Raw genomic sequence first — 27,270 nt, forward strand, 5'->3', positions numbered from 1 at the left:
CTCAGAAGGCAGTGTGAAGTTAGACCTGAGACGCAGACCCCAGCCAAGCCATTTGCCCAGCAAGCCATCGTGCTTCTTGGGTGGGGGCAAAGGGCAAATTCCAGTCTCACGGACATCGTGTGGAGCCAATGTGGTTTGGCCCCTGCTCTGCCTTTTCTGAATTTTGACCCAAGAATCATTAGAAGTAATTCACTGGTTGTTGATGTAAGCCACTAAACTTTGGGTTAGTTTCTTGTCCCGCAGTCAATAATTAACCTCTGTGTGAGCAGATGGACCTAAAATGTAGAAGAGAAGTTCAAGGACTGAGCACTGGGGCACTTCAACTTTCAGCATAACATTAAGGCGTCAAAGTGATGAAGAACACCAGCAGTGGGTATTGAAAAGGAATGTCAGGAAGGAAGGGGATTTTTTTGTGAACCCTGATAAAGCTGTTTCAGCTGAAATAGCTAGATAGACTGGAGTTTTACAAGAGCAGAGACTGCCTCTCCAGTGCCTGGCAGAGTGGCACATAATATTAGCCAATAGTTCTTGTATGAATGAATAAGTGACATTTGAAGCAGGAAGGGCCAGCAACTATAAGGGGCCAGAGACTGCACAGGCCCCTTAGAAAGTGTCTGGCCTTTCAACTTTTGTCACGACAGGGAGGTCTTGCCTTCCATCAAAATTCATGAAGCAGAGGATTTTCTCAATGGAGTGACTATTTTCAGATATAGGACTTAAAGCTCCCTGCTCTTCCCAACCTCTCTCCCTCCGAAAAAAAAAAAAAAAAAACCTACTCATAAACATCCACTTCAATAATTCATTATGTAGTCCCAGATAAATGACATCTAGAATGTGAAAAAAAAATACTATTGCATGTAATCTTTGAGAACTCATCAAGAATGGAGATGAGGTTTTTTAAAAGATGGTAGGAAACAAACCTATAAGCTTACTATAGAACATTAGTGAAATGCAAAAATAGAGTTTTAGACATTCAAGTCTAATCGTTACCTTTTATAAATAGTAAGGAACATTCTTACTCCCTGATTTCAGCCAAGATTGTGACAGGGACTCTCATGAGATCCTTATAAACATTAACATTGAAACTCAACTGTTCAAAGATTATTCTTTCAGTTTATTCTGGTTGAACAACTTCACCCAAAGCCAATTGATTAATGAATTGACATCAGGATGGAGAAAAGTCTGCTGGGGTATGCTGGAGGGCGTTGTCCTTGGCTTTGTCCTATTTGGTATTTTTATTAATGACTTAGTTGAAGGCACTGAGATGATGTGCTTGACCTATTGCATATATGTTGTCGCTGGGAGCCATAATTAACACTTGGATGATGGAATCAGGGCTCAAAAAAGATCTGATGAAATGATAAGTTGAACCTTACAAGGCGAATTGCTGTGGGGATAAGTAAAACAGTGTATTTGATTAAAAAAAAAAAAGGCAGCCCAACATAATACAGAAAAATAAGGCTAAAAGCAGTTTATGTGAAAAAGTCTAGTAATTTATTTGGTTCAAAGAACTGAAGTGGACGGGAGAGTGCACTGAGGAGGGCTTTATGAACAGATACAACATGGAACCAGTAAAGATACCAGGATTTAGGAGAATTGAAGCCGTATTGGGGAGAGCAGAGAAAAGGGAACATAAATATTCCAGATAAGATAAGAAAGCCAAATGTGAGAGTTCTGGAGAGGCTAGTTACGGCTTAATCCTGGGGAGAATGTTAAATGCTTTGTTACAAATTTAAATTCAGTGCCTTGAACACCTTATCACTAAAAGCATTCAGTAGAGGATAAGTGGATTTACATCGAATATTGTAGGGAGGGTTCCTAACCTGTAGTTATGCAAGGGATTGAAATATATAATTTAGATACGTTATTTCATATAGTTCCGACTGATGCCATGACGTGGGGAATCCCTCCATTTTGCAGATGAGGAAATTCATACTTAGACGTTAAGGCTCCATGCACGCCGTTTCCAGTGGCTGCACTGTATCATATCCTGTGTTGAGTGTGAATCTGGGTTACTCCAAGTTTACATAGCAAAGGACTGCCCAAAATTTTTACACTGCTGTTTAAACTAATCCCATTTGGCATATTTTTTGGAAGCAGAAATACAACTTGCTATAAACTTTCACCTAATAATTCAGTTTTTCCCCCTCCAACACATATAGACTGTCTTCTGTATGCCAGGGACTGTCCTCAAACTCAAGGGATAGCCCTTACTTTTAAGAAAATTTTCAATTGGAGAATAGTTGCTTTACAATGTTGTATTGGTTTCTGCCATACAGCAACATAAATCAGCCATAAGTATGCATATATCCCCTCCCTGTCCAGGATCCCTCCCACCATCCCCATTTCTCCCCTCCAGGTCATCACAGAGCATTGTACACAGAACATTGTACAGCCCTTGCTGAAGAGGTTGGAATCTGGTGATCTCAGATAATACCTCTGATCTCAGATAATCTCCATGTGCCATTTGAGTTCTCAGTCACTGTTAAAGATTTTCATGTGTCACGGACTAGAACGTATTTATGTTTTAGTGACAACAGTGGGAAGACGATTTGACTCGTGGACTTTTCTTTATTGGAAAACTTTCAAGGATGACTCAGTTTCATATATGGAGAACTAGTTATGCCGCGTGATAGTACGATCTTATATTCTGAAAGGGTGAGTTGCCATGCAGAACCGATTACTGCGAGTGAGCAGATGTAAACATTGTGGATGACAAAGCGTGCACGCAGCGTAAGATACAGCTATTCTGAATCATAAGGAGAAAGTAAAGAAATGAAACAAACCAGCTTTCCACCATTGCTCTGTTGGGAATGTTCCGTTTATCTGATTGGTAGGACAAAGTCCATTATCTTCTTTTCTATCCTTTTCCCTCATGGGTTTTTCACATCTGATAGGGAGTCATGGTCTCCTTTGTGCTGTGCAAACTGTTAGTCCCTGAGTCGTGTCCGACTCTTTGTGACCCCATCGACTGTAGCCCGCCAGGCTCCTCCTTCCATGGGATTCTCCAGGCACGAATACTGGAGTGGGTTGCCATGCCCTTCTCCAGGAGATCTTCCCAACCCAGGGATTGAACCCAGGTCTCCTGCAGTGCAGGTGGATTCTTTACCAACTGCGCCACCAGGGAAGCCCATGAATACTAGAGTGGATAGACTGTCCCTTCTTCAGGGAAACTCCCAACTCAAGAATCAAACCAGGGTCTCCTGCATTGCCGGCAGATTCTTTGCCAGCTGAGCTACCAGGGAAGCCCTTAGGGTCTCCTTTAGTCATTTTCAAATGTGTTGTTAGTTCCTTATCACATTGGGTGCTGAGATTTTAGTTTATTTTTTCTGTTTACCTCATACCTATCTTTTCTGTTTTCTAGTTTTATTTCATATGGTTGCCATCCATTTATTAGAAGGTCTTGATCGCAGTTGAGTATTTTAATCTACAGGATTTAAGATGGAACTGTGTCTGATGTTTAACTATTGTGATAGTAAATAACCTGCTTATTTACAAAGATACACAATTTATGAGTACCTTCCACTATAGATGGTACTTCCATCCATTTTTATTTGGAGGATAATTGCTTTACAATGTTATATTGGGTTTCTGCCATACCACACTGTGAATCAGTCATAACTGTATATATATATCCCCTCCCTCTTGAGTCTCCCTCGCACCCACCCCAATCCCACCCCTCTATGTCATCACAGAGCTCCAGGGTGGGCTCCCTGTGTTCCGTAGCAGCTTCCCACTGTCTGTCTGTTTTACACACGATAGTGTATACATGTCACTGCTACTTTCTCAAGTTCGTCCCCCTAATTCCCCTGCTGTGTCAACAAGTCCGTTCTGGACAACTGTGTCTTCATTCCTTCCCTGCAAATAGGTTCTGAATCAGGCAACTTTGATGAGACTACACTATGCCACTATGGCTTCTTTAAAAATTATTTTTCTTACTCTCATTTCGAATTTCACCATTTAAACTACAGACATGTACTGGGGAAGTTGCTATAATCTGTGACATGTGGAAAGAATGGACTGAAAAAACAGACTTCATTGGTAGAAGGAAGTCATACAGAAGATAACAGTAGTAAAAAGAGAATTCCTTTAGAAAGGAAGAAACATATTTCACATATTAATTGTTTTTTTCCTCACAGAAATTGTTTTCATGTTTCCTAAGTTAAGGAAGTAATAATCTTGAAAAAAACCATGCACACATCATGGGGCAGGTGGAAGCAGGAGAGAGATGCATTAATAAGTCTGACAATAATAATCAGCTTGGGTGAAGAAATTGGACAAATGTTCCAGCTAAAGTACTAAAATTGCCGTCTGATGAAAGTACTCAAGACCAGGATGAAGATGATCAATAATTCCAGTTACCTTCACATTCTGTTTGAATAGACCATGAAGTAATTGGAGAAAAAAATCATTAGCAAATCTAAGTGAAGTATAAATTATTATATATCATACAAAAGGGAGTGCCTACAGCTTCTCACCAATTTTCAAAATCAGTCATTTGATAAATGCATATCCTTACAATGACCATTATAATGAATGATTTTCTTTCATATGATGATTATTTATTACATTTCAGATTCATTTGTTAGCATCACTTTAGTTCTGTGCTTTGGTAAAAGGCAGTTAAAACCACTGCAGAGTCAAGTCATTCATGTTTGTTTCTGTGATGGTTGTTCTATGCACATTGTACATCGTATGTGTATAAAGGGCCAGGTCATTCTGTGGCTTGTTATGAGAAATAGCTGTTTTTATTTTCAACTCTTTTACCTGATTCTTTCAAAGTTTTCTCTAAATACCTTAATAAGACTTTCTTTTATTGCTACTTCTTAATTTTTCATCTTTTGGCATCATCCATTGATTCCTACAGTGAAAAATGGAAATTTTTAAAATTAAAAAAAATTTTTTCCCCACTTTCAAACAAGTGAACCCATCCTATTCTGCCACTGTCCCAACCTTCCATCCTCTCAATATGGGTATATTATAATTTTTATTAGATCACAAATTCAGTATTTACATATTATGTCAATATAAATATTGTTTATAGCTGAGGCATGTAGTACAGTGTGTAATGAAAAATGGGAAATTATTAATTTCAGGGAAACCAAACTGGTAAAGAATCCACCTGCAAGGCAGGATACTGGAATGGGGAGCCTTTCTCTTCTCCACGGGATCTTCCCAACCCAGAAACCGAACCCGGTGTCCCACATTGCAGGCAGATTCTTTACCAGCTGAGCCACCAGGGAAGCCCAAGAATACTGGAGTGGGTATCCTCTCCCTTCTCCAGTGGATCTTCCTAACCCAGGAATCGAACCAGGGTCTCCTGACTTGCAGGTGGATTCTTTACCAGTTTGGTTTCCCTAAAATTAATAATTTCCCATTTTTCGTTTCTACTGTTAATTCAGGACCTTCCCCAGTCTCTGCCTGCTGTATCTCGTCACTGATTTCCTGGGGTGCCCTTTCCATCACTGCTAGGTTGGAGCTCTTTTTCTTCCATCCCACGTTTTGTTTGGGAGTGGACATAATTTCTTTTTTTTTTTTTTTTGCAATGGAAAATTATTTTATTATTATTTTTTTTTACTGTTTAATTCTTTTTTTTTAATTTAATTTTATTTTTATTTATTTTTTTTTCTAATTTTATTTTATTTTTAAACTTTACATAATTGTATTAGTTTTGCCAAATATCAAAATGAATCCGCCACAATTGTATTAGTTTTGCCAAATATCAAAATGTATCCGCCACAGGTATACGTGTGTTCCCCATCCTGAACCCTCCTCCCTCCTCCCTCCCCATACCATCCCTCTGGGTCGTCCCAGTGCACCAGCCCCAAGCATCCAGTATCATGCATCGAACCTGGACTGGCAACTCATTTCATACATGATGTTTTACATGTTTCAATGCCATTCTCCCAAATCTTCCCACCCTCTCCCTCTCCCACAGAGTCCATAAGACTGTTCTATACATCAGTGTCTCTTTTGCTGTCTCATACACAGGGTTATTGTTACCATCTTTCTAAATTCATATATATGCGTTAGTATACTATATTGGTGTTTTTCTTTCTGGCTTACTTCACTCTGTATAATAGGCTCCAGTTTCATCCACCTCATTAGAACTGATTAGGGTTAGGGTTAGGTGCGAGAGGGACGGGAGTCGGGGTGCAGGCCTCAAGAAAGAGAAGGGGGGTCACTCCTTCCCCCCCGACCCCACCCCTAGACATTTCTCCAAAGAAGACATACAGATGGCTAACAAACACATGAAAAGATGCTCAACATCACTCATTATCAGAGAAATGCAAATCAAAACCACAATGAGATACCATCTCACACCAGTCAGAATGGCTGCAATCCAAAAGTCTACAAATAATAAATGCTGGAGAGGGTGTGGAGAAAAGGGAACTCTCTTACACTGTTGGTGGGAATGCAAACTAGTACAGCCACTATGGAGAACAGTGTGGAGATTCCTTAAAAAACTGGAAATAGAACTGCCTTATGATCCAGCAATCCCACTGCTGGGCATACACACCGAGGAAACCAGAATTAAAAGAGACACGTGTACCCCAATGTTCATCGCAGCACTGTTTATAATAGCCAGGACATGGAAGCAACCTAAATGTCCATCAGCAGATGAATGGATAAGAAAGCTGTGGTACATATACACAATGGAGTATTACTCAGCCATTAAAAAGAATACATTTGAAGCAGTTCTAATGAGGTGGATGAAACTGGACATAATTTCTGATAGCTTTCTGGGAAAGAATGTGGGGGAGATTTTTATTTTTTTGAGATGTTGCATTTCCAAAAATATCTTTATTCTGCACTTACATTTGATTGGCATTTTGGCTAGATATAGGTTTCTTGGTTAGAAATAATTTCAGTAGAATTTCAATGAAATTGCTCCATTATTGTCTAGTTTCCATTGTTTTTGTTAAAACACTTCTCTTTATTTCCAGTGTTCTGAAATTTCATGCTGAATCAAAAAGTTGGTCACGATATAGCTTTATTTTCTTTGGGTGCACTTTTTCATTCTGGAAACTTGTGTATGTCTTTCCTTTTTTTTAAATACAACTTTACTGAGATACAATTCACATAACAAAATTTACTGTTTTAAATAAGTGTAAAATTCAGTGGTTTTTAGTATATTTTCAGAGTTTTGGAACCATTACTGCTAAATTTTAGAAAATTTATCACCCTGAACAGAAGTCCCATACCTATTAGCAGTCACTGTGTAATCTCCACCCTTCTAACTGCTAGCAACCAGTAATCTACTTTATATCTTTATAAGGATTTTCCTGGACATTATATATAAATGGAATAATTAATATGTGACTTTTTGTGCAGGCTTCTTTCACTTATTATAATGTTCTTGGAGTTCATTCATGGTGTAGCCTTCATTCTTTTTTATGGCTGAATAATAGTCCATAGTATGGCTTGATGACAAATTGAAATGATAATGATATAATCATAGGTCAGGCATACAAAAACAGTGTCAGGCAGTCATTGAGGATCTGGTTTCAGACACTGAGGCTTTGAATTTTCTCTGAACTCAAGTCAAACTGTATAACCCCACCACCTGTGTTTAGAACATCATCCCTTAACTGCAACTTTGTGAGTTCAAAGTCCTGCCTTGTAACTACACAGCCATTTCAGACCCCAATCCATCCTTCCTTAATACGCATCCTTAGTTCTTGCCAGTTCAAATTATAATTCTTGACAAACAATTTATGTCATTAACTGTGACCTTGCAATTTCTGCCTTTATAAGTTTCCTCCATTTTGTGCTGTAACAGAGCACAATTCAAGGACTCCTTGAGTTTCTTTTTCTCACATGCAGTCCTAACAAACTCCAAAGGAATGCCTCTTTATTTCAATCAGGCTTTCATTTCTGAAATCTTGATTAATAGGTTCATATCAAATTTGTTTATCCACTCGTCGGTTGATGTGCACTGGGTTGCTTTTAACCTTTCGGCTCCTGTGAGTAGCAGTGCTGTGAGCATTTGTGTATAAGCACCTGTTTTCAGTTCTTTTGAGAACATACGTAGGAGCAGGAGTGCTGAGTCATCTGATAACGGTCTTTAAATTTTGAGGGACCATCTTAAGACCGTGTTCCGAATTGGATGCACCACTTCACAGTGTAAGCCGCAGGGTGTGGGGTTCCCAGTCTCCCCACACTCTCCCCAGTGCTTGTTCTTGTCTGTCCCTCCTGGTACAGGGGGTCTGTGCCAGTTTCTCACTGTCGCTCCTCGTGACGGTGACTAATGAGGTTGAGCTCTTTTAAGGTCCTTCTGTTGCAAGAAAATATTTTAAATTATTTTGAGTTCTTCCCTTTACTTTTTCTTTTTTTTTTTTAGCTCTTTTATTATGTAAATGTCAGACCTCCTGGATTGCTCTTCCCATTTTCTTGCCTTTTCTCTCCTATTTTCTAATTATTTTTTCCTTTAGCTCAGCATTAAGGGACTCAACTTTGTGTTTCATCTATTTTATTGACATTTAAAATTTCCATATTAATTTCTTAGAGACCTTTTCGTTCTCAGAATATTCCATTTTATAATAGCCTTTTCTTGTTTCACGGTTGCTATACCTTTTCAAATGGTGCGGTAACAACTTGATTGGGAGCTCCAAGTGCGTTGGATAGCTGGTTCACCATGAATTTCACTGTAGGAATTGTCTCAGCCATTTTGTTGAGACACCTTTTACCAGGGTCCAGCCCTGGCTGATCCAGGGTATTCGAAGGGGAGACGGCTTAGGCGACTATTTAAATATTCATCAAAGATATAAAGAGTAATAGAATGAGGATAGCTCAGTAGGAAAATTCAGTGGAGAAAAGAGGCTGAGTAGCTTGGTTTACGCGGGAGACCAATAAAACTTCAAGACAAGAAGCTTGCACCACTTACGTAGGCCACAGGTGTCCTTCCGTTCTCCCGAAGGAGAGGAGACACTGAGGCCTCCCCAGTCAGATCTTAGAAACCCAGGCATAATTAGTAAGCATGGCGGGTTCCGCGCTCCAGATGGAGACTCAACCAGAGTGGGAGAGAGAGCGACATGGGGAGACCAGTATCTCGAGAAAATGATCCCAATTCTTTATTTTCCATGGTCTACTTTTATACACTGAGATGTTATGCAAAAGTCACGCAGGGTCAGCAGTCCTGACTTTTATCAAAGTCAGGTGCTTCATACAAATGTATACAGAGGTCTTAGGGGTGTTACATCATCTTCTGGCCAGGGGGCCTGCTAACAAATTATGACCCTCTCCTTGTGACAGCGGTCAGTCAACCAGGACACTTATTTCTCCAGGGGTGATTATTCTTAAAACAGACGCCACCCAAATAAAGTTACATTCCTATAGGGTGAGGGTGTAGTGGGTTTCAGTTAAGGAAAGAATTTACTTAGCCTAAGGTCTAACATGATTAATATCAAAGGTTAATACTTATTTCTTCTATATATTCATTAATGTGTGTAGGGGCAGGGGATATGGAGACTTAGCAACAAACATTGGCTCAACAAATGAAAAACCCTTCACCAATACAATTTCTAATCAGCCCATTATACTAATAGTTTTCTAACTTTTCTAAGGAACCTGTTTTTAGAAGGTTTGAAGCATCTCGTGCCTCTCACGGTTGGGAGGCTGTGAGCAATCACATGTGGCCGGACAAGCCTGTCAGGCAGGCCAGAGAACCTTCAGAGGAGTTTGTAGGTTAAAACACTCTTGTCACGCCCAGGAGTTTTTATTAACTGGAGCTCTAGGTTAACTCCTTCTCCGAAAGAGGTGGTGGGGGACAGCCCCCTGTAAAGTCAGAGATGTAGGTGAGAGCACAAAGTAGTAAAGTAGGCAGGCTCTGGTTATGGGGGTAGATGCTCGAGGATTTCCAGGGGGACTCCTGAGGCTCGATCCCGCCTTTGCGTATGGTATGTCGAGCCTCCTTCCTCATGACCTTTGCCATGGGCGGAGTACCTCACTCTGGCCCCCAACAACCTTTGATATCACTATCTTCCCTGCAGTGCTATAAGAGTTCTGGTGAAGATTCTCCTAAACCCCTGCCTAGAAGATAAAGTCCTAGCTGACAATCTTCTGAAAGCAAAATAGAGGACAGGAATCCACTTAATCCTCCTGTTTCAAGATGGTATGCCTGTCCTTAACTGGCTGGGTTTCCTAGTTAATAGTTTTATCATCTCTGGGTTTCGGAGAGGCAATTACCTGTGTAAGCAAAGTGGAATAAAGGTATAACGATTAAAATCTACTGAAAAGGTTTCCCACTACTCTTGCATATTTCTGACCTCTATATGTAGATCTCCTGTTCATTTTCACCTCCTGGTGCCAGCTCTGAGCCATTTGGTTGTTCTATCATACAAATAAGGTCGCCTCTAGGCTTTTCCTGCTGCCATTGTAATAATCCATTGTTGTTTGTTTGTGTTTTGCTATGCTGAACTTGCTACCATCTGTTTCAGAGCTCCTAAAATTTTGGTGAGTACCTATTCAAGAGTACAGAATGGGTATGCATGTCCAGCTTGCCATCTTTACCTTCAAATTACATCCATTCTTCAGTTTAAATATGAACAAATGTTTGAGCTTGTCACTGTGTAAACCACTGTGTAATTAGGAATTTTTTCACATCGCTGGTTGTGAAGCATATAAATCTCTGCTACTTATCAATTATCAGAGTTTATCACATGTGACAAGGCTAGTGGGAGTAAAAACATTTGAATTAACTGTTACTAGATTCCCTGGTGGCTCAGACAGTAAAGAATCTGCCTGCAGTGCAGGAGACCTGGGTTTGATCCCTGGGTTGGGAAGATCCCCTGGAGTAGGAAATGGCAACCCACTCCAGTATTCTTGCCTGGAGAATTCCATGGACAGAGGAGCCTGGCGGGCCACAGTCCATGGGGTTGCAAAGAGATGGGCATGACTGATTGACTAACACTTTCACTTTAAGATTATTATCCCATCAGTAAAATTTTAGGCACACAATCAGTGTCTAGAGCATGAATATGCCTTTATTAGGATGCCTTGTCTTGATGAAAAACATTTACTATTATTACTTGGTCCATGAGTCATTTTGCTTTTTTTTTTTATTATAGCTTGTTCTGATGATTGTAGGAAGTTGATAGCCTGTATAAACACACACTCACACATTTGAGAGCATTTTAAAAGCTATTAAGAACCTTTTTACAATGCAAGTTGTATGTATAAGGAATGAACAATGGTGAAGGCTTCTGATTTTAAAACATAATTAAGAATGTATAGGTTGCTCATTTTGAAGATTCTTTATGCTTTTGATAGGTGTATAGTATGAGAATCTTCCTTTTGAGAATATGAACTTTAGTGCTCTAAGTTAACTTCCAGCTTCAAGTGAGTCATTTACTCCTTTTTCCCTGGCAGATACCAGTTCAGCTATAAAATCCCCGACAGATGCTCATGGCTCATTTTGATTTCATAATTCAGAAGCTGAAAAACTAATTTGTCATGGCAGCTATTTGCTAAGTAAAGAATTTTCCATCTTCTGGGTCTTTCCTTTTTTCTTGAATATGTGCTCTTTGTTTTAAAGCTTTGGATCTCAGCTATTAGTTTTCATTTTGGCCATCCTCAGGGACATTTGAAAGATTGACCTGGTCTCTTTTCTCCTCTTTTCTCTTTCTCTTCCCTTTCTATTTGGATCAGAAGCAACAGGGAAAGATGATATGTTGAGTATTTTAGCCAGGATTTTAGGAAATGTGTTGAGGAACAGTGTCTAATTCTAGCAACAAGAAAGAAAACTAGCAATGCTGAGGGGAAAGGGTGTGGGGCGGGGTGATCAATAACAGAATATTTATTAGAAATCAAGAAGACAAGAAAGGATTAGTTTTTTTGCTTGGTTTTCTTTAAATCAGATCTCACCAGCATAAAAATACAGTGAACTGAGTGGTGTCTTGTAAAGGGTGAGCAGGGCAACAGGATTGTTCCTGCCTGTCGTTCTGACATCTGTGTGAGATGCAGAAGCAGCTCCTCTTCCTGAGCGCAGCGGCTTGTTCCTCGTAGTACGTAGTATGTCTCGTAGTACAGTTACAGTACGCACTCTATAAATCTTTGCCAAATTGTTATATTCTTTTTTCCCATAAAATAAATGCATCAGATGTGATTGAGTGTGTGTGTGTGTGTATAACATAAATGTAGTCATTTTTCAAGGATGTCATTAAGCACCCTTATAGAGTGTGACAGACACAGAGATACGGGCTCCATATCCTCTTTAAAGGGGAGCGCTCTGACTAGCCACAGCAAGCATAGCTGTATGTCCCCAGAATGCATCCCTCAGCAGCAGCCCAGGCTCTGACCAGGGAGGAGGGGCGTGTCTTGAATGAGGTCGTGCCTTCCCCCAGGCATCCTGTGTCTGGTGACTGTGTGAAGTGGGGGTGGAGAGGCCTGGCCTTGCCTGCCTGACACAGGGCAAATGCTGGTACTCGGTTGGCCAAGGCTTTATTGGCCCGCATCACACTTTCGCATCCTTTGTCCAACCCTGCTTCCTTTACATTCCTTTCACCTAATGAACATATTTTATTTTTATTAACCTAACAAGGGTGCTGTGGCCCTAAAGTCCACCTGGAGAGCCAAACCTATGACCTGGTGTCATAAAGATGGATTTTATTTTATTTTTTAACGTTTTATTTTATGTTGGAGTATATCAAATTAACAATGCTGTGATAGTTTCTGGTGAGCAGGGAAGGGGCTCAGCCATGCATACACATGTGTCCATTCTGCCCCAAACTCCCCTCCCATCCAGCCTGACACATAAGATGGAACAGGATTCCCTGTGCTGTACAGTGAATAAAGATTAATTTTGAAATTTAATAAGAATTTTTTTTATCTTTTAGGGAATTCCTGTTAAAAGGTGGGGTTCGGATTTACATATCCAAGAATATCAGGACATCTACTAGAAAAATCTAAAGATTTTTCAGAGTTTAGAGGGGAAATAAATAACCTGGGATAGCAGGAATTTCTGGAAAAGTTGACTTTGGATGAGAAATAATTGAGTTCATAAAATTGTACAATCCTTTTGAAATTATTAAATCCTTGGCAAAAGTTTCTTTTAAAATTCAGTGCAAATATATGTGTATATATATTTATTATTCTTACTATGGTAATGGTTTAGTCACTAAGTCGTGTCTGACTCTTGTGACTCCATGGACTGTAGCCTGCCAGACCCCTCTGTCCACGGGATTCTCCAGGCAAGAATACTGTAGTGGGTTGCCATTTCCTTCCCCAGGGGATCTTCCCAACCCAGGGATCAAACCCAGGTCTTCTGCACTGAAGGCAGATGCTTTACCAACTGAGCTATGAGGGAAGCCCTATTCTTCCTATATTCTTAGTATAGTAGCAGTTAAAAATGAATATAATTTGCCTAATATAGATAATTATATTATTATTTTCTAGTATTTGGATTCCAACTCCTGCAAGAAGATTATACCTCTTTTCTCCATTAAACCAGGGTGTGACCTTGTGACTTGCTTTGGCCAATAAATTGTGAGCAAGAGTTATTTGTTATCACAGTATAACTTAGCCTATCCTGACTGACATATTCCAGATTACTTAGTATCCAGCCACCCGAGAGAAAGCTAATGCTAATGTGTTTTTTTTAAAGACTTCTTTTATGATGCATACTCAATGCATGTTGGCATGTGTATATATGTATATATATATATATATGTACATATATGTATACTATAATTTATAGTACATATACGATTTTTTAATCTTTTAAAAAGCTTTCAGAAGTTCATGCTACTGTTGTTTCAAATCACTAAATGTGGTTATGTACCAAAGTCTGCCCACATTTTAAAATTCACGCACCCTTTGTGTTAATATAAAATTCCCATGCTTTTCTTTGATACCATTTAAAATTTTGGATAAATTTGAAATTCTTAATAAAACAAATTTAAATAGTGATTTTTAAAAAATATTTTATTAAGCACTTGATTCTGGTTTTTGACAAAACTAAATGTTTTATCAGTGAGGGCACTAAATCAGCATACTTACCACAAGTTTTTGTGTGATAGTGTCAATGGCGAAGTACAGATATGGTCACCTTCTATGTCAAGAATGGTTTCTGCTGTTATTCTTGATAGAAATGGTTACAACCATGTTTATATATTGATTATAGTAATTACGTGCTAGGCCTACTTATTTATTTTAAGGTAAATACAGGAATTTTTGCCTCAGATTCTCCACTATGATTTTCTAAAATTTTTTTCTAATTGATTTAAAATTTAAGCACTAGTAGCTTTTATTAAATTTTGCTAAGATTGACTTAAAAATAAATTTATTTATTTTTAATTGGAGGATAATTGCTTTACAATATTGTGTTGGTTTTGGCCATACATCGACATAAATCAGCCATAATAATCAGCCACCCCATCCCACTCCTCTAGGTTGCCACAGAGCACAGGTTTGAGCTCCCTCTGTCACACATCAAATACCCACACCCTATCTATTTTACATATCCTAATCGTAGAAAGACTGACTTTCAAGTGGTATTTTCAACCACAGCATCAGGAAGGCACTACCTGAATTCATCCTAGACAGACTTGGTGAGATTTTATTATTTCTCTTGAAATTTTTTTTCAGTAATCTTTTTATGGCAAATTGCACTAAGTCAAGAAAAGATATTTTTAGCTCTGATTCACTGAATATATAACTAGATTTTGGCATTAAAGTTTAAAACATATCATGAGGAGCAATAATGTTGGCCTTTGCTTCTTGAAGTTTCAGAATTCATATTCAAAATATCAACTATATCTGCCAAATATGTCAAGCTCTTGGGAAAGTTATTATCTTGGCAAGTTTGCAAGTGTCTAATGATGGAGGGGAAAAAAAGCAGTTCTGTTTCCAGGGTATCTTTAAGTTCATACTCATGCATGGCAAGGAACTAAATATATTTCCTTTGTACATGGATTAAGCAAAAAAGCAAGTAGATAAAGAAAAGAAAAACAGTGATGATTTGATCTTTGGTAATTCTTTTTTTTTAAATATCAGGTAAGTCAGCAACTTGATTTTGGTGGTGGAACCTAAAAAAAAGATACTTGGGAATTTCTGCTTCATTTTAACTTTCGGTAAAAGGCAGAATACAAAAATTCTTTTTTTTTTTTTTAAACCCCCTCTGTGATCTGAGATCTTTTTATTCTTTGGTATTAAAAGAGCTACTTCAAGCAGAACTTATAATTTTTTGTGGCCCCTTAATAGTCTACTTTACTACTCTTCAATTTTTCATGCTTCAGAGCATCAAAACCTCTAAGTAAAAGCTTGCATTAAAAAAAAAATAATGTTGTTGTGATTCTTTTACTCATAGAATTTGAGGAAACCTAAATTACTTTTCAGAGAAGGCAATGGCACCCCACTCCAGTACTCTTGCCTGGAAAAACCCATGGGCGGAGGAGCCTAGTAGGCTGCAGTCCATGGGGTTGCTAAGAGTCGGACACGACTGAGCAACTTCACTTTCACTTTTCCCTTTCATGCATTGGAGAAGGAAATGGAAACCAATCCAGTGTTCTTGCCTGGAGAATCCCAGGGACGGGGGAGCCTGGTGGGCTGCCGTCTATGGGGTCACACAGAGTCGGACACGACTGAAGTGACTTAGCAGTAACAGTTAGCAAATTACTTTTGCCGCTTTATGTACTATATTATAATAGTTTAAATTAGTGGAAAACAATAGATCGTACCTGAGTGTATTTGTAATGTACTTATGCTTCAAGTGTGCCACAGGATAGCAGTATGACATCTCTTTCATCATGTATGACAAACATACATTTCATATATGTCTCTTTGTCTTGCTTTGCCTGAAAGCTTTATCATTCTATATTCTTTGTATTGCCACCAGCCACAGATTTAATTGAAACTATAAATGAATTTTATGTTTGTAGTACAAATTTATTTTTCAAACTATTTTATCAATTCAAGAGATTTTGATTTGTCCCATTTTGGAGTCTGTAGCACACAACTCCTGCTCCATAAATAATCAGATATCCATAACCATCTTTAGAAACTTTAAGGTATTTTGCATTGTAAAATCTTAATAATGTTGCTTCTATTACATCCCTCTGTATTTCCTCCCTCCTTGGGAGGAAAAATGCCTAACATTGCCACTAGTTGTTCAAATGATAGAATACTGCTGTAAATGTGTCATTTAAGATAAGGGAAGGAAAAAAAAAGAGATAAGGGAGAGAGTATTATTGATTTATCATTCTTGTTTCCCTTGCAGTCATTGGTAAGCTGTTAAAGAGTGAATACTGTTTATCCGTTTTTATCCATTTTACAATGTTTTACCCATTTTGAGTTTCAGAGTATATTTTGAATATCGGTTGGTATGCCAAACCAAAAGACAGGATGACAGAGTTGAACAGTTGTAATTGTTTAATATTTTCCTAGTGTGTTCCAGAACTGCTATTTTTAATATTAAAAATAACATATGCTGTTGTAAATCAACTATATCCAATAAAATTTTTAAAAGTAACATGTACTGAAAGTTCATTGCAGTATAATTCATAGAATTGTCTGAAACACACATCTGGTTTGATCTGTCCTTATGTGGGTGTTACTCTTAGCCACTGGGCTTCACTTGTGGGTCAGTGGGAGAGAATCCGTCTGCCAGTGCAGGAGACATGAGTTCGATCCCTGAGTCAGGGAGATCCCCTGAAGGAGGAAATGGCAACCCACCAGTACTCTTGCCTGGGAGATCCCAGGGACAGAGGAGCCTGGTGGGCTGCAGACCATGGTGTCTCAAAAGAGTAGGACATGAGTCACTAAACAACAGCTCTCTATTTTGTAGCCAGAAAACATTATTCCAAGATAGCCACCATTGATTCCTCTGTCCCTTCTCCCTCTCTTTCTCTCTCTTCTCTTCCATTCTAGCTCTCTGTCTCTAATCTTTTCTCTCATGTTGCTTTTACCCTATAATTTCAGAATCTCTCTTATTTCCAGCAGGACAGCTCCAGAGGGTGTTTTCAGAGTTAATATTGTTCCTGAGAACTGTTCAGTTCCTTTTTCATTTTTTCTGTCTCATAGTTTGACTCCAGAAAATGTTTCATGGCCCACTTTGTTAGCCTTTTTTTTTCTCTTCAAATATTTGAGGGTTTTGAGTGATCAGAGCATTCCATTCTTCATACCCATTGGCTTTTTCCCCCTTTAAACTTGGCTTCAAAATAGTATGAAAATCTTTTTAAAGTGGCTGTGTGACTCTGTTAAAATTTATTAAATGGTTTAGGCTTGTGAATGGTGTGCCAGAGGGCATATAAACCAACCAGAGTAGTCCTTTCCTTCACTCTTTGAAGAGAGCAGGTTTATACAGTCCTGTAACGCAGCAATAGCATTTAGTTCTGTAGAACCTCAATGTTCTTCTTCTAGAAGATTTCGTCCAGTTTTTTGAAACATCCCAACTCTATACCTTGAATTTATTTAAGAAAGGATTATCATTTGTACCTCGTAGAGGTGTTCTGCAGTGATGTGGACATAGATATATGTTTTATGAATTATCCCCTGTAATATTGAAACTACTTCAGACATTTGAACTATTGGAAAATAAATGTCTGCATTCTTTTTATCGGAGAAAAATGACTCCCAACAGTCTTACTGCCTGGGTAAAGACATACAGCCTTTCTACCCATAATGTCATTGCCAGAAGCCAAATAGTACGTTTTTTGTTTTAATGGAAAAGATCTTTCAGGTTGCTGATTTTACATGGTTAGAAATGCTTCCTGCTCCAGTCTCCAGCCCCAGGCTGCCTATGTATTTTGAATTCAGAAATGACAGCTGAAACCAATTAGTCAGAATTAGGGGATCTCTAAGTCACATATAGGTTATGTCCAAAAAGGAGAACAATACATTATATGATTAAAAAAAGAAGCAACTAATTTAATTAGGGCTAAGCTGAGGCAGTATGATTACTATAGGGGATTTTTATACAGTATTTTTTTGTATTTTAAAAAATTCTTTGTTTAATTGGAGGATAATTACTTTGAATACTGTGATGGTTTTTGCCATACATCAGCATGAATTGGCCACAGGCATACATGTGTCCCCCATCCTGCACCAGCCTCCCACCTCCCTCCCCGTCCCACCCATCTGGGTTGTCACAGTGTAATGACTATGGAGGAGTTTTATATGGTATTAACCATTGTGTGTGTGAGCTGCCCTTGCCCTCTTTAGGAAATAGGTGTGGGGTTTACTGGTAGAATTTCAAACATTTTCTAAGTGGCATAAAAACAGCTGAAAATAAAATAACCCAGAAACAGGCTTTGGAATATGTAAAGTAAGTCTTGGCAGTAACAGTGGAATATTTGAGAGTATTCCATTTAAGAACATATTTTACGTATGATGGGATAGATCAGAAGACCGTATTTTTCTCTTATTGTCGTATCATGTCCTGTGATACAACTTGAGACACAGTAATTAGAATTTCTATTAGTACTTCAGAGGGAAGAGATAGTACTTTTGTAGCTGCTCATGAATGTCTTGTTTTTGTCATTAAAGATAAGGGATTTCAGTTCATTTGCAGAATACCTAAATAACATATAATGGAATACTTACAAACTTTTATTTTTTAACCACTGTTTTAAAAATGGACCCTTTGATATATAGTGGATCCAGACCTTCTCCATAAGGCACCTTGAATGGCTATGAGTTTGTTTAAATGGAAAGTTGATTAATATTTCTTTTCACTTTTTCTCACTAACGAATAGTGCTCACATGTTTGAACCCACATTAAAATTTTATTTATTATAATTTGGGAATAAATAGATGAATACTATAAAGCTGGATGGGGGGAAGTGCAATTTCAAAGTCAATTTAAACCTGTGGACTTCATATAAGAACAGTTAGAAACTAACTGTTCAGTAATTTGATGTATTAATTCTCACAGCAATGTAGACTGATTAAAACAGAGATTATAGCCAGAGGAAAATGGCATTGATTGCTGTAGAAGAAAGGAGGGCTCAGCTTCTAGAAGTTTTCTTCAATTGCCTCTAGCAGCAGCCATTCCCCAGAGAATCACTTGACTTAAATGAGCTACAGGTGAAATATTGATAAATTAAAAATTAAAATGATAGTGAGATCTCCCAAATGTATTACTGTCTGAGAGGTGTGGTTTTAGTTAAAATGTGTGTGGTGTATCCCAGACTGTAGTGAAGGAGACACTGGCCAAGAGAAGAGTAAGTATCACAAGTAAGCCTCTGCCTTGGATACATGAACAGTTAGCATTGTTGCCATTCATTTTGGGACCCTATGGGGTACCACTGAAAAGTGGAAGGAATTGCTCTTGAATGCTCTTGTGCTTTAGATATTTGCAAATTTCTTAATATGCTCTCTCACCAATAAGAGGAATATTCAAAGTTTTTTTTTTTTTTTTTTTTTTTAATAGTGGATCACTTACCCATTATAAGGAAGAGATTAGGGTATAATCAAACTGGGATGAGGAGCAAGGAGCTCCTTAAACAATAAGGATCAGTCTGGATAAGGAGGGCTCGATATTTTTGTGTGCTCTATATACTGTGCCTTGGCTCTATATTTTCAAGGGGTACATGTTATCAACTAGTTCTTAACATATCTCATGTGTTTGTTTTTTAAATTTATTTATTTGGTTGTGCTGAGTCTTAATTTTGGCATGCAGGATCTTACTTGTGGCATATGGGATCTAGTTCCCTGACTAGGGATCAAACCCAGGTTCCCTGCATTGGAAGCAAAGAGTCTTAGACACTGGGCCACCAGGGAAGTTACCCCCCCATCTTTTTGTTTTTTTAAAAATTCAGGTTTTCATTTAATGTTTCATTTTTTTTTAAACGAGTATTCATTGATTTCCAAATAAAAGTATAGCTGAGGTGTGATGCTTGTTTTTTAAATTAATTCATTTTTATTTGGAGGATAATTACTTTACAATATTGTATTGGTTTCTGCCATATATCAGCATGAATATGCCATACATTAACATGAATGAACTGTGGTATTTAAATGTAAAATAAGCCTATTCCTCAAGAAGAAAGAAATTCAGAATTAGTTTTATTATCTCTGGAATCTTTCCAGTGTTCCTACTGTTGTGAAGCAGTTTTTTTTTTTTTTTAAATGCTGTAAGATTACATGAATCCTGAATATACTGACTTCTGTCTTGCTGTCAAGATGGAACACTAACATGAGAAGAAGAATATGGAGGGTGTGTGTGGCAGAACTTCAAAATGAGGATTTCTGTTGGTTATCCCCATGGAAAGACTTCCTTATTTTTAGCCTAGATGCTAAAAATAGGGCTATGCTACTTTCAATATCACATTTTGGCAGTGCTTCTGAAAAATATCAAAAATTAGCTGACAAATATTGTTGACACCATGCTTAACATAAGAGGGTGGGGGGAAAGAGTGTGTTGGGGAAGGTGCTCTATTTAGATTCCTGCTTAATGAGTAAAGGTCAGTCTGAAATTCATTGCTGATATTAAAGCATAATTTCTCTGAGGAACTTGGCATCTCTTGAATAAGAAGTTTGATCTTTTCAAGGAAAAGTAATTGGAAAACCTCATTTCATTGATAATACATTGATTACAAAGAAACATAAACCCATACTAACAGCTCCCCTGGTAGCTCAGATGGTAAAGAATCTGCCTGCAATGCAGGAGACCTGGGTTTGTTCCCTGGGTCAAGAAGATCCCCTGGAGAAGGAAATGGCAACCCACCCCAGTATTCTTGCCTGGAGAATCCCATGGACAGAGGAGCCTGGTTGACTACTGTGCCTGGGATCACAGAGTTGGACACGACTGAGTGAACTAACATTTTCACTTTCAAACACATACTAAATGATGAAGCCTACTTAATAATTGACTTATACTTGTTTCTTCCCTGGTCAGCTTTCATGTCCAAAAGCTTGTCTGACTCTGGGGTCTTCTGAGAGCTTTTTACCAGTGGTGTTCAGTGAAAGCATGTTACTTCTTTTCCCTCACCCAAAGTCAGTTTTAAAAGGAGTAAGGAATGGAGAATTCCAGGAAAACATCTACTTCTGCTTCACTGATTACGCTAAAGTCTTTGTGTGTACCACAACAAACTGTGGAAAATTATTAAATAGGTGGGAATATCATACCACCTAACCGATGGCACCCCACTCCAGTACTCTTGCCTAGAAAATCCCATGCAGCCTGGTAGGCTGCAGTCCATGGGTTCTCGAAGAGTGGGACACGACTGAGTGACTTCACTTTCACTTTTCACTTTCATGCATTGGAGAAGGAAATGGCAACCCACTCCAGTGTTCTTGCCTAGAGAATCCCAGGGATGGGGGAGCCTGGTGGGCTGCCATCTATGGGGTCGCACAGAGTCGGACACGACTGAAGCAGCTTAGTAGCAACCTGCCTCCTGTGAAATCTGTATTCAGGTGAAGAAGCAACAGTTAGAACCACACATGGAACAACAGACTGGTTCAAAACTGGGAAAATAGTACATCAAAGCTGTATATTGTCACCTTGCTTATTTAACTTATATGCAGAGTCCATGCGAAATGCTGGGCTGGATGAAGCACAAGCTAGAATCAAGATTGCTGGGAGAAATATCAATAACCTCAGATATGCAGATGACACCACCTTTATGGCAGAAAGTGAAGAGAAACTAAAGAGCCTCTTGATGAAGGTGAAAGAGGAGAATGAAAAAGCTGGCTTAAAGCTCAACATTCCAAAAACTAAGATCATGGCATCCGGTCCCATCACTTCATGGCAAATAGATGGGGAAACAATGGAAACAGTGACTGACTATTTTCTTGGACTCCAAAATCACTGCAGATGGTGACTGCAGCCATGAAATTAAAAGACATTTGCTCCTTGGAAGAAAAGCTATGACCAACCTAGACAGAATATTAAAAAGCAGAGACATTACTTTGCCAACCAAGGTCTGTCTAGTCAAAGCTATGGTTTTTCTGGTAGTCATGTATGGATGTGAGAGGTAGACCATGAAAGAGGCTGAACACCAAAGAATTGATGCTTTTGAACTGTGGTGTTGGAGAAGACTCTTGAGAGACCCTTGGAGTGCAAGGAGATCCAACCAGTCCATCCTAAAGGAGATCAATCCTGAATGTTCACTGGAAGGACTGACGCTGAAGCTGAAGCTCCAGTAGTTTGGCCACCTGATGCAAAGAGCTGACTCACTAGAAAAGACCCTGATGCTGGGAAAGATTGAACAGGAGGAGAAGGGGATGACAGAGGATGAGATGGTTGGATGGCATTACCCACTCGATGGATCTGAGTTTGAGCAAGCTCTAGGAGTTGGTGATGGCCGGGATGCCTGGCGTGCTGCAGTCCATGCAGTCACAAAGAGTCGCACACGACTGAGTGACTGAACGACAACAAGGAATGGAGAATGGAAAACAGGAAAAGGTGAATGTCATAGTCCAGCTTGTTTCTCATCTTTTTCTTTGGCTGGATTTTTTTTTTTTTCTGGTTATCTTTTGAAGGGATGTTCTCCACTCAGGCCTGTTTAAAACTGTCATCATATTTATAATTTATCTTTGCAGTCTCCTTTCATGTCTTTCTCTTTAAGTTTCATGGGTGTGTTCTGTTGGTCATCTAGTTCTCCAGTCTACATATGATTGAAATTAACTGAGACTCTGCTGTGTGAAAGTGCTTATGAGGAAAGAGCCTTTTCTTCAGTGTTTTATGGTCTTTCTATATGCTGCTTTTTTACAAAGAAATATCTGTCTTCTGCCTTCTAAACTGATCCTGCCACAGTGTAATGAAGTCAAGATGGAGAAACCCAAACTGTAAATGTGGTTCTTTCACAGAAAACGTTTATGTTCAGGGGATTATGGTTTCAGATATGTTCTTCAAATTCCTTCCCCTTGAAACACTCATGCACCTTTGTAAATCCTATAATAAATGCTGTGTACATGCATGCCAAGTCGCTTCCGTCATGTCCGATTCTTTTGTGACCCCCATGGACTGCAGCCCACCAGGCTCCTCTGTCCATGGGGTTCTCCAGGCAAGAATACTGGAGTGTGTTGCCATTTCCTCTTCCAGGGGATCTTCTCCACCCAGGGATCAAACCTGCGTGTCTTACTTATGTCTCCTGCATTTACCGCTGGAGCCACCTGGGAACCTTAAATAAATGCTACTTGATGGATAATCAACAATGAGGAAAGAGGAACCTGATCTTGAAAGAAATGTATGCAAGTGTGGGGATTGAACCTTCCAGCTTCTTTCTGCTCTCAGTCTTCTGCGTGGTGTACAGATCTGGCCACACTTGATAGCTTCATTTCAAATCACACACTCTAGAGGGAAGACTGGCGAAGTATTCTTAGGCATTCAGGTATAAACCTGTCAGACACAAGTACTTCTAAAAGCGTTGCCCAGAAGAACAGCAGCAGTTGTAGAGTGAATGAGAGGGAGATGCAGGAAGATGAAGTGGAGCATAATGTAGTGCAGGCCAGAAGAGATGCTAGCCACGAGCCAAGATAGAGACTAGGGGGCGGAAGAGTGACTGGGTTTGGTCTATAGTTACCAGGCACCTAGTCTAAAGACATTCCTTTTATTTTTGGACCAAGAAATGGCCAGAGATCAGGCCAGATGGATCTGAGACTATGCGTGTCTCATCGGTGGAGAGTGATCTGTTGGTCACGTGCCACAGGGGCCTTCTGTTCAGAACTTGTATGTGTAGGATGGCTTTCAAAAGTGTAATAACAGAGAATTACCTCCCAGCGTGATTGTTAAGGTTACTTCTGTTATTTCTAGACCAGGAAAAGTCACAAGGGTCACAGAATCCAGTGAGTTGAATGAAGGAGAGAAGTTAAAATGAAGAGATTTAATGATATTTGTAATTTAGGCACGTCTAATATAGTTTGACTGTGAAGAAGGCTGAGCACCAAAGAATTGATGCTTTTGAACTGTGGTGTTGGAGAAGACTCTTGAGAGTCCCTTGGACTGCAAGGAGATCCAACCAGTCTATTCTGAAGGAGATCAGCCCTGGGATTTCTTTGGAAGGAATGATGCTGAAGCTGAACCTCCAGTACTTTGGCCACCTCATGTGAAGAGTTGACTCATTGGAAAAGACTCTGATGCTGGGAGGGATTGGGGGCAGGAGGAGAAGGGGACGACAGAGGATGAGATAGCTGGATGGCATCACCGACTCAATGGATGTGAGTCTGAGTGAACTCGGGGAGTTGGTGATGGACAGGGAGGCCTGGCGTGCTGCGACTCATGGGGTCACAAAGAGTCGGACACGACTGAGTGACTGAACTGAACTGAATGTAGTTCCAGGCATAGTATTTATATTAAAAAAAAGAGGAGGGGGGGAAAGTTTTTAAATAAGGTAAAATGGAAGTTTGCCAGGATACAAGACCTTATACCACCTTTTGTCTTTTCCTCCATTTGAGGTTCTCTAGATTCTTGCTCCTAATCACCGAGAGCAATCTGAGATTAATGATGTATTTGCTGGAAGTAGTCTCATAGGTTGTGTACAGAGAGCTGTGGAGTATGAATGAGAATGTCTGGACGTATAGACAGGAAGAACACATATAATAAGAATGAAATGTTACGCCTAAGAGTTCCAGTTCTCAAACGATATTTAGCATTTCATTTTGAATTGCAGTCCTCCAAAATATCCCTTCGTACTCTAAACACACTACAGAAAATCTTCATCACCATCATTATCCTCATCATAACCTGTAGCAGCTACCCCGTGCTGGGCATTATGGAGATTTACATAGTAATTTTCACAATATCCATGTGCAGTAGGTGTGCTAGGATTATCCCCATAACACAGATGAAGACACTGATACCCAGAGGTTATATGACCCACCTACAGCTACATGGCTAGTGACAGCCATGTGTGTGTGCATACATACATGTTCATGCCATACAGCTGCTGCTGCTGCTGCTGCTAAGTCACTTCAGTCATGTCCGACTCTGTGCGACCCCATAGACGGCAGCCTACCAGGCTCCCCCGTCCCTGGGATTCTGCAGGCAAGAACACTGGAGTGGGTTGCCATTTCCTTCTCCAATGCAGGAAAGTGGAAAGTGAAAGTGAAGTTGCTCAGTCGTGTCCGACTCTTCGCGACCCCATGGACTGCAGCCTACCAGTCTCTTCTGCCCATGGGATTTTCCAGGCAAGAGTACTGGAGTGGGTTGCCATTGCCTTCTCCACCATACAGCTGAGGGAATACAAATTTAAAATTTTTAAAGGTTTGGGGAAAATCTTTTTGAAATTTCCCAAGATCCCATTTCTGGAGAAGCCTCCTTGTTATTTGTGTTGCAGTATCACTGGGCATGCATATATACACAGAAGGATATGAGGTATACATGAGAATCAGGAACTTTTCCCCCCGTTCGTGATATATTTCCATCCTCATAGTTAAGTGGGGATTTTGTTTGTTTGTTTGGTTTCAAACAAAATGCTTGAATGCTTTATTCTTTGAAAAAAGTTACAGTAATTTCACAGGTATATTAAAATCCACAGAACGTTTGAGTTCTCTGAAAGCAGACACTGTGTCATTTATTTATGCACAATTTGCATTTAATGCATATATGTCAAGTAGAAAGTGCAATGGAAGCTTTGTCCCTAACATCATTTCACTTCTTTAAGCATATGTAGCATAAGTTTATTGGGCGTAAAATTAAACATGCTTTTTAGCTGTTATTCATATCCTTTATATAACCTCCTGTTTACTTTTTAATTTTTTTGTCAATTTCATTGGTTGATTTTCTTTTTTTAAAGAAGTAACCTTCAAGATTTTGTGAAAATTTGAGCTTCTTCTTTTATTTTGATCAGTATTTGCTTTATAGTGATATGCCATGTTGCTAGCTGAATAAATGTTTAATCCATTTTCTTTGAATTCTGTTATGTTTAACATTTACATTGATAAGTTGCTCTTTGCTTTTTATTGGTATTTGCCAGTATAAATATCATAAAATACAAATAAAATCAATATATAATATGATGTATCATTCCTTTACTTTCAGATTTTCTGTTATTTTTTGTTGTTTATTATATTTAGCCTTTATCTTGGAACGAGTATGAGTTTGATTTTGTTGTGTAAACTGAAAATTTACATTTTTAAAGAGATTTTAACATGTTTATGTAATTATTGTTATGATTGGATGTACTTTCTATTCACCAGTTTATTATGTGTGAGACAATGAGCACATTGTAGTTGTATATCATGTTATATATTAAAAAGTACTTTTTCACGGACCATTTTATATGTCCTGTTACAGCATTGTTAATCGGCTATGCCCCAGTATGAAATAAAAATTTTTTTAAGTATATAGTTTTTGTCCTCAGTGTGTGGAAAAGAGAAAGGCAATACAGCCTTAGAATATATCCAAGACCATTTCTTCTATCCCATGTTCTTTCCCTTTGTTCTCCATGGCTGACCTTTTTCATTCTCTATTCAGATCTTATTTGAAAGTATCACTTACTGTGGCCTGTTTTTAGCAGGCATTAAGTGCCCCCCTCTATGTCCTCAAACAGTGCCCAGTAATATTCCTAATGTACAACTTACTGTACAGTCATTACACACATCCTGGTTTTTTTCTACCTACATCTGTTTGCTTGAATTCTGTATCCTTACTGACTAGTGTCACTAAACTCCAGAGCTTTCTTTGGCCACCTGATGCGAAGAGCCGACTCATTGGAAAAGATTCTGGGAAAGATTGAAGGCAAAGAAGAAGAGGGCAGCAGAAGATGGCATGGTTAGATAGCATCGCTCACTCAACGGACATGAGTCTGGGGAAACTCCGGAAGATAGTGAAGGACAGGGAAGCCTGGCATGCTGTAGTCCATGGCGTAGTAAAGAGTGGAACGTGATCTAACAACTGAACAACAGCAATAAAATGACTGGTGTAGTGCCTGGAAAATAATGAGCTGAGAAATACATGGTGAACAGTGAATGAATGCTAAATTCTGCACTGTATTCTCAGCAGTTACCAGCTGGCATGCAATAAAAACTCAGTAAAGGAATCTGAACTGTTATCATCATGGCTACAACCACGTACAGCTTTATGAATGTGTCAAAAGCTTATAATTCCTCAACAATTGAAACCTGATAATGGGGCATAAATAATCACGGTCACTGGTTTTTACAGAGTGATTAAATCATAAAATTGTTACCGCCAATAAATAAGATTAGGAAAATTTATATAGCAACTCTACATGTTTCTTTAGAAATTTTATGTAGCTCATAATATAAACAGAAAAAGCATTAAAAAGAAAATATACAATTGTGTGCAAATTCAACTTGGGATATTTGGAAAAATTACAGTGTAAGTTGCTATCTAGGGATATTTCTTTTAAAAATAAATCTGGATGT

The 27,270-nt window shown here is 38.9% G+C and overlaps 1 protein-coding gene across 9 annotated transcripts in view; it reads left to right on the forward strand.

The window, feature by feature from the left end:
* CDK14 (cyclin dependent kinase 14) overlaps positions 1 to 27,270 on the forward strand; it is a 659,101-nt gene that overhangs the window by 276,684 nt on the left and 355,147 nt on the right. The window lies entirely within an intron of this gene.

The sequence above is a fragment of the Bos javanicus genome, chromosome 4 (genome assembly GCF_032452875.1).
Source record: "Bos javanicus breed banteng chromosome 4, ARS-OSU_banteng_1.0, whole genome shotgun sequence".
Lineage (NCBI taxonomy): Eukaryota > Metazoa > Chordata > Mammalia > Artiodactyla > Bovidae > Bos > Bos javanicus.